The following is a 13,508-nucleotide window of genomic DNA, read 5'->3' on the forward strand; positions in this document are numbered from 1 at the left end:
GATGAAAAAAAAGAAAAAGAAAGAGAAGGATGAGTGTGAGAATAATGTTACTTGGAGATAGTTTTCTTCAATAATTGATTATTTTCTGTAGTTTCTGCAGATGTGCTTGTTATTTGAGTGGCATGGTGTGCCTGTTGCCATAATAAACTAATTGAGCATTTGGATGTCAATGGCCCACGGCTCTGCATAGCATGGCAAGTTTCACCACCTGGTCTGCCTTCAGATTACACAATGCTCACTTGGGAATTTTGAAGCTGCTCAAACTCCTTTCATCTGTGACCTTCTTTATAGATTTTTGGCATGTGTGATACTTGCCCCAGGGGAGAGAGTTCTCTTCAGAAACTTGTCCTGTAGGTAAAAGCAATAGGCCATCCATTACCCTCTTCCTTCCACTCTCAGGTTAATGACTACATTAAATATTAAATGGGGTTTTATCTCAAGAGTGCCTGTATAAGTGATTTTACATTATCTCATTCAGCCCTTCACTGATTTCTTATAAAGTGTGTTGCTTCTTTCTAACATAACTCAGTGAAAACCATGATCGATTTGACAACCATTAACACAATGTTTAATATTAACCTTCCTCATCAGTGAATGCAGAAGATGGTGAAAATGAAAGGAAGAAAACAATGATATGATGTGATGTTGATTCCCCTTATTTAAAATTTTATTTCATATACAGCTTCTGCAAGTGATTACCTAAGAGACATCTTCAGGCTTGCTGGAGGGATGACAGAAATAAATGGCACCTTTTGTACCAATTGTAATTAAATTCATAAACAAAGGATTGAAGTTAACAAGTGACATAATCTCCATTATCACCCATTCTGTTCATCTAAATCACTAATACACTTCTTTGTTATTGTATGTTTTTCTATGTGCTACACATCACACTTGAACTGAGATAACTCTGGACTCCAATGTCCACAGAAGGCCCTCTGTTACATTTGTCAAGGTGAAATATAAAATTTGATTCTAGCAAAGAGAATCATGTCTGCAAGGACTTAAAGTTGTCTTGCAAATACGCTTTACAGCTTAACGAAGCATTATACCTAGAAAGATATAAAATCATGTGAGAATATTTTTTTATGTACAGAAATTTTTTTGAGGATGCAAGACAAAGGAGGAAGGAAATATACTCCTGAGGATTTGTATTTTGTCACTCATGTCCTGCAAATAGAAGCTCAGTTGGAGAGAGCAAGGCAGACATGCAAATGTAGGCAGAAAGAATATTACAATGTAATAAATAAACATAACAACATGTATACCTTTATGAATATGATTTTAAGGCAGCAGTGAGCTCCTTGGTTTAGGGCTGGCTAAGGATCTTTTCTTTCAGAAAAAAATGGAATAAAGAGACATATTGCTGGCTTGAAGAGACTTGAAAAGCTTGAAAGAAGAAAATAGAGACCTTGATTTGGAGATTAATCAAGGATATTCTGTAAGGTATTTTGATGTCCTAGGGTAGTACATCAGTTTGAACCATGCTCTTTACCCCTCATGTCCACCGGTGAGCACTCTCACTCCAAGCTGAAGTCAGTTTTAGGACAGTGAAGACAGAAAGCAACAATCACACTACAAAGTCATCTGAAGGCTCTGGCTTTGTCCAGTTGGCCCAATCCTTGTTACCTCATTGTTGCTGAAACTTTGTCTCTTGTCATATAACATGAAAAGTGGTGTCAGTTACTTATTCTATCTAGGGTTTATGTATTCAATTACTGATCAGTAGATAGTTTGGACTGGGTTGAATCCACAGGTCAGAAATGAGGTGCACTGATGTGATGGCTGAACACAAAGCTCTGTGTGTGGAGCTTCACTCCTTTAAATCTAATTAAAAAATCACCACAGAAGAAAATAAATTTTAAGCTCCCTTCCAGCTTTCACCATTTAGCTGTAGTAGTCTAAATGTGTCACATAGAGCTTTTATTTGTAATCTAGTATCTAATGTCTGTGAATGTAACATAATCATGTTTGTTTGCTTTTTCCCACTCTTTATTCCTTTCATTTCACCTCTGGCTTAGTCTACCCACTATTACATCTGTAGTCAATCGTCTTTCCCAAACCAGCTTGCTAAATTATGCTCTCAGTGTTAGAAAAAAACAACCTGAAGTGATGATTTAAAGGAACGATGCTTACATGGGTCAAGTAAAACACGTAAACCCCAAGGAGGTAATTTCATACTTTCTTTAGTGCCACTCAAATTACATTCCTCTTTGTCACCCCTTTTGTCATTACTGTCACCCTTCACTAACAAATCATTGGCAATTAGCACCAAGGTAAAATGGTGAGATAACATTTACGATGTCATTGTCATTATTCTGAGGTTAATACACAGGAAATCACAAGTAAGTGACCAAGTGGATTAGAAGTTTAGAATTTAATGTCTTATAAATAAATATATAAAGGATAATAAAATACCAGGTATTTGATAACATCTTGCAAATAAGGCTGCTTGTTCTGTAGAAGCAGCAAGCTGGTTTTGCTTTGTATTTATCTTCATTTGTGGTTAACTGGAACAGGCTGTGAAAATCACAAAGGACACATACTGCCTATATGAATTTAAAAAGTAATTTTTCCCCTTAAAGCCTAAACACAAGTTAAAAAAAAGAGTAAATCAGAACGGATTTAATTGGTATTTACACACACCAACATTAGCAATTAGTGAAGCAACAGCAGGGGAGAACAGTTACTGCACCCAGTCTAATTGGTCTTTTTGGATGAGTTAACAAAAAAAAGTAAAATTTAACCATCTGTTTGCAGAAATATTTTTTCATAAACATATTTATTTGAATGAAATTCATGTTCAATGGCAGTAGATCAGGTTTAGAGTTGTTTTCCTCCTATTAGTCTATGAATATTTTGGGGGAGTATCAGATATTGTAAACATTACGAGCTTGCCTGCTTCCCTTAATGATCATCTAAGTATGATAAAGGATGACTGATTAATCATATTTTTACTCATGTAAAATAGCAATTGTCCACAGGTTTTCTCAGCATGGTTTTCCACCTAGTTAATCAGAGGGATTAAGAGAAAGAGCTTATTTGCCTCCTACATCTTTTCCTTTTAAGACATTGCTAGCAAAAGAGTAAAGGATTTTTGACTATGAAGACCTCTTTGATCCTTAACTCTGAAAGTCAATGCAACTTACAGAAAGTTTATCTTGAAACATGCAAATCTTTTCTAGTTGAGAAGGCGAATAGTAGGAAACTTTGAATTAGTCTTATTGCCCCTGCATCTCAACTACTTTGACCAGGTGGGTTTTGTCCTTCCAAATCTGTGACTGATGAGAGACTCTGGACATACATTTTGAGAATTTGCCAAGCTGATGCCCATTGTAGAGTTTACAGCTCTGGGTACTATAGTGATGGATAGCAGACTTGCTGCTGTAGAAGCCAATACCATGTGATGTGATCTGGGCTTCTGTCTGTAAGATTTTTATGGAAACAATTGACCATCAGTTTAGAAAAAAAAAGGTCATCCTTACCTAAATTCTATCCTTGCATATTCTACTTAAGACATTTATTTCAGGATTTTTGTTTTTAATTTTTTGGGGGGAGTTTTGTTTGTTTGTTTCTTTGTTTGGTTTTTCTTTTGGTTTTGTTTTTTTTGTTTGTTTTTTGTTTGTTTTTTTGTTGTTTGGGGGGGTTTTATGTGATAAGTTTAAACAAGGAAAGCTTAAATGTACACAGATGTACACTAAAGAACTAAGGAAATTCTTATTCACATCAAAATATTATGTTATCCTCATAGCAAAGATTGATTCATATGAATGATTTAAATGTAGACTTCATAGGCGGACATGGATCTAAGACATTCCTGAAATTAACTAATTCCTGTAATTTGGAAACAAGAGGTTATGTTCAGCATAGTTTTTAGAGCAAACTGATGGCTGACTCACAGGATAATTTTAATATTACTGAAGACTTTCTGCATTTTTTATGTCAGCAAATTTTAGAAAAGGGATTCAGAGTGTGTCTATGATATTATTTATTGTAGAAATAAATCAATCACATGCCAACACCCATCATGTGCTAGAAACTCAGCCAACCAGGAGTCACCTGCTCCAGTTTGTTTAAAAAAGAAAAACAGCCACAAGGAGAGATGTGAATACATGGAAAGTAGTTTTACAACATCAACACATGTAAAGTGATTGATTCAAAACAGGGCCAAGTATGACAGTGAAAGAAAAGAAATAAGGGTCATTGTGTAAAAGAAATGTAAATAAGTAAATAGGAAGAGATATTGCTGCTGGGTTTAAGTAAAGATTAAAAGATAATTTGAGCTTCATGGACTGAGTTTTTCTTCCAGAAACTTGTTTTTCCTCTCTGGTCCTACCTGGAAGAAGTAGATCTCCTGTGCAGAATTCTTGTGTTTGGAAAACTATTGGAACAGCTCTGATTTATTTTGACTTGTTGTTGTAATTTTAATAAACCCCAGACATTTCAGCATGATCATTCTCAATTTGCATCTTTCTTATAAGCATTTCTTTTCCATTCTGTTCAGCACCTCAAGCAGCTGTGTTGCTTGGGTGAGATGTGAGGACTGCTACAACAAGTGTTTGATGGAGGCAGAGAAACCAGGTGGTGGTGTCAGAGTGTGTTGAGGGAGGGCAAAAAACAGATATGAGGGGCTTCCAATGATTGATTATCAATACAAGCAGTATCTCTGAGTTGATTTAGGACTTTACAGTTCATTTATACACTGAAGAAGAAAACTGGTTAATGGTTCCTTTTTGGTGATTCTGTTAAAAAGGGCTTGTTCTCAGGACCTGCATCAGCCACAGTTCACAGTTTACCTCCCTTTTGTCTGAGCTGTTGATGCATGCTCTTCCTTGGAGTGGTGTGTAAAGGAAAAAACAACATCTATTGTGGTTTGGGCAGTATTTCTTTCAGCTCCAAGCATGAATTGGCAAATAACAAATACTTTCTATTTAAAAATCTCTAATCTACAGTGAGAATGGTAGTGCGAATGATTCTCACTGGCCCATGGTAATCCCCCACCAGGCCAGGGTGGAGGAAGCCACCTTGATTGTACTTATGCTGATGTACCTGGCTGAGGGGACTGCAATGGAGCAGCGAGTGGTGCCTGGAAAGAGATAAGAATTGTGTGCTGGAAGACCCCCACCTCCAGGCAAGCCTGTTTTCAATGGCTCTGATGCTAACGATCCTGGCCTGGGCTGAAGCACAACAGGGGTGACACCCGGAAGGAGATAAGAACTCATGAGTGGGTGGGGAAGCTCTGGTCCAGGCAGCCTGTCTGCAATGGCTCTGATGCCAGTGCCCCTGGCTGCTGTGGCAGCTGACTGACAGCTGCCCCTTTGGAACAAAAGGGACTCAGGGGTATATCTGGCTGTCCATGCTGTGGCTGTTTCATTGTCTCTTGACCCTCTGCTGTTCTGCATCAGACCCTGTCAAGGATCAGCAACATCTTGAAGAAACTCGCTGGGCAGCTGGGTGCCTGGTGGTCTCATTCCCACTTTCTTACCCTTTTTCTCCACTTTTCTTTCTATCTTCTTTTCCTCTCTCCCTCTTTTGCCTGGCTCTATAATTTTGCTTGTGTCAATTGTCAAATAAAATCTGCTTGCACCCGGCCCTTCTATGGTTGGACTTAGTTTTGCAGATCCAAAACAAAAATAAATTTTAATGTTACCTCAGACCATGACAGCCAGTTTTGTCATATCATTTATTACAATAGATGGCTATGTGTTTTTTAGCAAATGCAACTGATCAGTAGTTCGTAAGTCTGAAAGAAGCTATTGTGGAATTCAACCTTGCATCCTTTTCTAAACAGTTCAGCATAGTCTTCTTTATCATGAAGAAGAGAGACTTATACTTTGTGGTTGCCCTGTCCCTTGCCTCTTGTTTGGGAGACAGAACTCTCTTTACCACTCTCACTCTAGAATTTCATTTATTCAACAAGCTATTTCAGAACAGATCCCAGGCAGCCCTGCCTAGTTAGATACATTAAATATGTCAATGCTTGTACCGATACGAGCAGAAAGGAAATCTATATGATAAATGGTTAAGCCAGACAACTTTTCCTCTTGAGAAAGAAATACATTTCTAATCAAGTCTGTAGTTCTTCACAATCCTTTTCCACCTGTATTTTTTGAATAGCAGACATAACCCAAGACTGGGAGAGAAACCCAATGATTTGAATTTCACAGCAGGGACCACGACGAGCTGGTTTTAAGGGAAAATGTCAATGCTTCCTGACATGAGCAGGATATTTTTAAATCTGGGAGAAGCTGTCAGGATTCTCAAAAAAAAAAAAAAAAAAGAGAACTAATTCTATTTCCTTTAAGAATTTTTTTTCCCTTTCCACAGATTTCACCTTTGGTATTCCATTTGTGGAATAATGTCAAAACCAAATATTCCACTGAAGGATCTGATATAGTAGAGGAAAAATATAAAGCTTTCTCTTCCCTCCAGTTATTATATTCACTATGGGGAATAGTGAATAAACATACCTCATTTAAATCTCTGCTGAAGTGGATCGCATAGGGAAGCTGACTGATAAGGTGTTGGAGAGTGGAATTTTATGGCTGAGCACCAGACCTCTATCAACAGTGGGAAGGGATGTGTCACAAATAGAGCTGCCACTGCTGCAACCCCACTATTAAATCCTTAAAACTGGCAAATTTACAGTCTGGAAGAAAGGGCACAGGCTGATTCACTCATAGAGACTAAAAATGGAAAGAGAATAATGTGAAACCACAGTGAGTTGATGGCAGGAGACTTGAACTCTAGTGAACAAACTTATCTAAGCTCAGTTAGGAGAAGTGTGCAGTTGTGCTGCCTTTCATCAATTCAGTGACAGGCTGAAAAGCACACTAAATCTTCTAGTACAGAAGCATTAAATTCAGTCTTTTTTTGTTGAGTGCATGAAACCATGAAAACAAAAAAAACCAAAACCAAACACCCAGACATAAGCTGCTCCTTTTGTACCAAAAAAAAAAAAAAAAAAAAAAAAAAAAAAGAAGAAGAAGAAAAATAAGAAAGGAAAAAAAAACAATGCACATACGATGTTGGAAAGAGGAGTAGTGTCTTCATGCATCTCATGGCCTCATATAGTGGCAAGTGCAGCAGGAATCTTTGTCAAGCAAAACTCAGGGGTATTGAGGTGTTTTGAAATTATGACCTACTTTGAAGAAATCTCTTAAGTCTGCTGTACTTAAGTCTGCTTGTGAATCCCAAAGGTAATCTGTCCAGAGGCAGCCCAAAAGGAGGAGTGGGAACCCATGCCTGAGAACAGACAAATAATCCAGACCATTTCAACTCACACCTGGACCATCTAGAGCTGTCTGTAAAATCTTAAGGTCTAAAAGCATAGGTAGCACCTTTTTTAAGAGCCACACCACTTACATGCAGGGGTTCTCTTTTAAGACTTTGTACTCTCATTGTCAGCTTGTTTTATTTTTTAATCCTGTCCCTTATTGAACCATTTACACCTTAATGAACTAGATGAGAGTAATCTCCTTTCCTTAAAATTCATGTTTTGCATGCTGCTTGCACAAAATTGTAATGACAGGGAACTGAATTAAGTCAACTCTTAAATGAAGTCATTAGCTAAGTCTCACTGAAAATGAGTCTGATCTCAAGCCAGTATAAGTGCACTCAAGTAACTAGATATAAGGGATGTCAGAATATTTTCCTTTGATGTTCAATTTTAAGTTTGGTTATAGGAGAAAATGAGACAAGAGAAAGATATCTTCAATAGGTTTTAATTTATATATGTATTTTTTCTTCACCATCTCCCATAAAATCAATTTGTGATCAAAATTTTTATATTAAAAAGTGAGTATGATTTGGTATTTGGGGTTATTTTGACATTTTTGCACCAAACACTTTTCACTCAAGTGAATGAAAGACATGGTTCTTAAAGCACACTTTTCTCATCCACAGGTCTTTCATACCAATGCCCACCTGACTATGGACTAGAACCAAGTCTGCTTTGACTCCACACCCCAAGAGAATCAGGAACTTAGAAGAGCACTTTCTTTGTTTATCTCCTTACCTTTATTTAGTATTAATTTACCATTGGAAAGTAAATATAGTTAAGATGAAATTCTTTTCTCCTGTAATTATTTCTGTTTAATAAAAAGTCCAGCTAAGTGTTTGGGAGTTTGAGGTCACAGTCTGTCCTTCTAGATATTTCAGGTTTAGGTAGGTAGTTCGTATAAACAAGCTAATACTTATCCTGTTTTGTGACCATAAGTAGGTCTGTTTCTGATGGATTCCCACCGTTCATTATCAAAATGTCTCCTTAATGTCCTCTTAAAGGAGACATTTCCTTTTTCTTTTTCTTTTCTTTTTTTTTTTCTTTTATTTTTTCCCTTTTTTCCTTTATTTTTTCTTCTTTTTCTTTTCTTCTTTTTTTTTTCTTTTTCTTTCTTTCTTTTTTTCTTTTTTCCTTTTTTTTTCTTTTTTTTTCTCTTTTTTTCTTTCTTTTTTTTTCTTTTTTTTTTTTTTTTTTCCCCGATGACTCTTTGATTACAACCAGGGTGAAGATAACTTAAATTTGGGTTTAGTAGATTCAGTCCTAAAAGATTTTTCCAAAGATTTGAGATCCTCATTTTTTTCCTTTATACTGATGCTGCTGTAGTTCCAACATCCAGATTTTTCTAGAATAAATTGACTCTGCAGTTTCTCACTCTGCTGTGGACTATTCCTTGAATTTTTCTTTGTTGTGGTAGTGGGTAATTAGAAGTTTGGAAGTTACCTTACAAACCTACTTTTTCAAATATATATTAACATAGTCCTTATTTTTCCTCCAGAAACAAAATAGGTCTTTATTTCAATTAGTTTCATAGCTCTACTGAGTTAGGAATTCTGAAGAATTGTGGAGATCTGTGATACATTTTTCTTTAGCCTTCTTGGAAGACAAGTCCAGTATTTTTGACAGAATATTTATTTGAGAAAAAGAAATATACTGCATACAGCATTTATGGCTTCTGGAACTGACAGTTAAAGGTTTCAAAATTTAAATTAAGATTTGGTATATTAGTAAGCTCTGAAATCAAGCCTATGGAAACTGTAAAAATTTAGGTTTTGAGGGGGCTTAGTATTAATTAGCAAATTAATTAATGCATATCACCTGCCCCTCATCAGTGCCCCTTATGCCAGTTTGCAACATATCCTGGACAGTCCTCAGCACATCCAGGGGGATGTGATTTGCCCATAGAAGGAAGGTTTCAGCATTGAGGAATGGTGTTGCAGAGCTGGAGAGAACTATGTTCTGCCTCTGAAGACTGCCTGAGCCGTGGCACAAGGGGTAATTTGTTTCTGGGATGCTATTTAGAAATGTCAAATTCAGAGCCCTAGTGTCTACTGCAACACCAGAAAATGTCAGCTGGCATTTTTAGTAGCATTTTCTTATTGTAGTTATACCTCTGGATTTTTAAACCATGTAATAATACTGCCAAATGATCATTATTACTGAATAAGCCTAATCACCATTTAAATGGAAACGAGGAATGTGAGTAAACGAGTGATATGAAATTCATTATTTCATTTTGCAAATCAGTAACTTTGGGGAAATTTCCATTTTAATATACTGTTTGTTTTATTATAATGACTAAAGGTTAAGATCACATGTATCCTGTGGATAATGAAAACAAGCATTTCTTTCTGCTTCTTTTATTATCTGAACATAAGCTCATATGCTGCGAGGTATATTTATTTATTTACTTATTACACACTTTGCCACGCTCAATATTGTCTTCCTATTGCACTTCTACTGTCTGTATTCTTAATTCTTGCTGAAAATATTTGGTGATGTTGGTGGTACATGTTAATACATTTTTTTTTATGCAGAGAAAAGACATGGTATAATACGACCTTACCCTTTTGTCCTGTGTTTTATGGAGACCTGTATTTTCGCTGGACAGATTCTATTTAATACAATATTACATCTAGATCAAAAGATCAGTGATCATGCTCAGGTATCAGGAAATAAATCAGCCTCTGAAGTTCAGAGGTTCTTTGTGTGACATGCATGAGTCCATTTTACCTTAATATCTTAGCCTGCTATTTTGCCAATGTCTATTGCAGTGATGTTAAAATCTTTAGAGAAAGCATATGTTGGATATTTTACAATTCCAAAAAAGAATCTGTTCTTTATATTATCCTACCTTTTTTTCCTCTTTTATTTTACTGGTCCAGGGTAGAATTACAGTAGCTTAACAATTTTTTCCTAAGGAGTGGGGGTTGTACTAGTTCAGAAAATTTCTTCCATGCTTATAAATAAATAAATAAATAAAGTAAAAAGATTAGGACAGTGGCAGATTGATTTAGCAGAGAGATAGGGGTTTTACTTATCTTAATGGTCTTCATTAGGGAATTAGAACATCTTGCTATGACAGACTGGCATGGTTTTGCTCTCCCAGTCTCAGGCTGCACTATAAACATGCTGGTGCCTGAATAGTGAATTGCTTGCCACACAGATGAGTGTTTGTCACAGTCTCTGAGAAATAGATGTAACAGCCTAGTGAAGGCCTGCTTATCATTCATGTGGTCACTTCTATTACCTCTGCTCGGACTGTGCTGACCTGCTATTAGTGACTCTAATTTAATTTCCCCTACCAGTGTCATGGGTTATTTCTTCCATTACTTCAGAGATTTAATTTACAGGGTAAACTTCATCACTTGAAAGAAAGAATTTTTCATGACATAAAAAATAAGGCATTTTTTTTGAAGATTAACATGGTTCTGGCTATTTATCTTGGTTATCTCCAAGGCACAAGGCTTAAATGTCAGTGAATGATAATATATTCATATGTTGGCACTATTTCCAATAGACATGAAGTAGAGTATGTTTTCTCACTTCAGCTATAACACAATAAGCAACCTGGTCCAGTGGAAGGTGTTTCTACCCATGCAGAGTGGTTGGACCTAGATGATCTTTAAGATTCCTTCCAATCCTAACCATTCTGCGATTCTCAAACATCTAAAAATTATTCTGTGCACAGTGTTATGAAAGGCCAGTTGCACTTATCTTACAGCTCTTAAGAAACTTGTGTGGAGCTGTGCCTGGGCTCACACTGAAAAGACTGATGGGTAGATGTGACAGTGGCAGTACTAGGCAGATGTATTAGCACCTTCATCCTACTTTTCCTACATTTTATTTGATCCACATATAGAACAATGGGATGAACCAATCCTAAACATCTGCATATTAATTCATGTCATTAATATAATAATATGCATTTTTTAGAATAAAAAATCTTGCGGTCACTAATTGATTTCTCAGTGTGTTCAAATTCATGTAAATGTGACCTCTGAAAAAGAGAGACTAAAATTCAAGTGCTTAATTAAAAAAAAAAAAATTTAGTTCTTTATAGAATTTGTGTAACTATCCATGATTTTATGTGTTACTGCAATATTTTTTACTGTTTGACAGAGGCTTATTTTCCTGGATGCCTAGAATGTTCTTCAGGAAAACATTTGTCAGTCTTTCTCAAAAAATGCTACCTGAATTAATTTCTGCCATGTCTGGGAATTTCTACCCCATTATAGCTACCGGTCTGAGAGTGCAACCAAGACCTACAAAAATATGGCTTGGCCACTGAAAGGGAGTGGGCAAGTCTTTCCTGGTACAAGCCTAAAAGAAAAAAAAAAAAGAATGAAGGGGAGAAATATACCTGTAAAGGTCCTGAAGGGCTGCATGACTCTGGGGTCAATAGAGGGGACAGCAGCAGAGGGAAAAGGAACCTGTGAATAGTTTGACTTCCAAGGATAAGGGACAGCATGGGTAGGTGACAAAATGTGACAGAATGAAGTTCATCATTTGGATCATTAGGGAACTGGTGGTAGTTTCAGCTGAATAACTGCAAACATTCTTAGCACAGGGGGACTGTCTATAAAGTGTGAATGAAATGATCTTGTACTGTAATGCACATCAGTTTTCATAAAAGAGAGAAACAGAAACTACAGTGAAGAAGTCTAAGCTTTCCAGCTACTACATTACAATTTGGTAAAATATTAATATGGAGTTATATGCATACATATTTGAGCATATGTGTAATGTATATGTGAATGTGACTGTGTTTATGTGCTTTAAAGGAAGGCAAATTATTTTTAATTTTCCTCATTCTGACATTAATACAGAGTTTATATCATGAGTGAAGAGTTCACTGAGAATATTTCTTATTCAGACTGTTTTGACTAGCAAAGTAGGTCATGCTGCTATTTTTGTTCACGTGAAAATCAGAGAGAATCAGGTTTTCTGTGTGATGACAGGTGATTATTAATTTATAATTTACTTTCTGCAACTGCTGTGCATTATTCAGTTAGAATTAAAGTTGTCTTTCAAAGATCTTACTTAAAAGCTTTAAAAAGAATTTTAGAGTTTAACTGCCTCATCCATTTCTCTTTGCATTAGTGTCATCTTTGGAAGTTTGGTCCAAATCCAGTCTAATTCAATAGGGGTGCAAATATTGGTTACAGCAGTAGAAAACAAAGCACAGTTTTTATTGCCAAATATTTTTTCTATCAATGATCCTTGCTTACATCTCAATAGGATGGTCTGATGTTTATATTGTCATAAACTTGCAATATTTGAAGAGGAACACCTCAGCAAGAAACATTCAGGAGGAAGATAATGAATTGTTATGGAAGAAAATGTTCCAATTTTTATGCAAATGAAATTATTTACCTCAAGTGCAAGAAAAAAAAGAGTAAATATCTGCAGAGAGACTGATAAGAGTCATAGATCTACACACATAAATGCAAGTGAAGATTTCAGGAAGCTATTTTTATTTGGGACCAGATTCTACTGATTGCCTTGAAGCACATAAACCACTGGAGAGCAGGCAGAAAGGAAAGGAATAAATTCTCCATGTCCTGGGACACCTCCCTTACCTTGAAATGCAATGCAGCTTCTGTGGTTTCAGAAATGAAGAATCTAGTCTGGAAAGGACTTCTGGGTACTGAATGGTATTAAAGGGTATTATTAAAGGATTAGGGAATATGTTCCCTGAAGCATGATAAACTTCTAAGTGTTTAAAATATATTTTTCAAACTCTTCAAGTAGTTCCTGAATGTATCACTCGCAGATACATTGCAATCACTTGTATCTGTACATTCACTTAAAAAAAAAAAAAAAAAAGCAGAAAAAAGCAGCATAATCCCTCAACTGAAATGTCTAGTCAAATGCTTCAGTAAAAAATTGTAATTTGAAGTCAATCGACAAGTAGTTTAGCACAATGAAACAGGTACTTCTCTTTTTATTTTCTTGCTGCAACCTTTCAGGGAGTGACGTATTCCTTGTTGATAGTTGTTCTGCTTTCAGTTCCCTCTGAGAAAAGAAATCAAGGCAAAAATGACATATGTCAGGTAAAAGCCAAACTACCAAACCACCAAAACTAACATTTCCTCTTTCAAGTGCATAACGTTTGAGCATCAGGTTGGTGTTTGAAGGTAGTCAGTGCCCCAGATTCAAAACATAAGTGAGATAATTTTTTCCAATTTCTGCTGACAGAGCAGTCCAAAGGAATGCTGACTGCACC

The 13,508-nt window shown here is 36.2% G+C and overlaps 1 long non-coding RNA gene across 1 annotated transcript in view; it reads left to right on the top strand.

The window, feature by feature from the left end:
• The window catches only part of LOC139795543 (uncharacterized), a 62,183-nt gene that overhangs the window by 22,302 nt on the left and 26,373 nt on the right, over nucleotides 1-13,508 (top strand). Inside the window, exon 2 of the long non-coding RNA XR_011725558.1 lies at nucleotides 13,292-13,335. This is a non-coding gene — a long non-coding RNA (uncharacterized lncRNA). The remainder of the gene's footprint in view (nucleotides 1-13,291; nucleotides 13,336-13,508) is intronic.

This window comes from Heliangelus exortis, chromosome 3 (genome assembly GCF_036169615.1).
Source record: "Heliangelus exortis chromosome 3, bHelExo1.hap1, whole genome shotgun sequence".
Lineage (NCBI taxonomy): Eukaryota > Metazoa > Chordata > Aves > Apodiformes > Trochilidae > Heliangelus > Heliangelus exortis.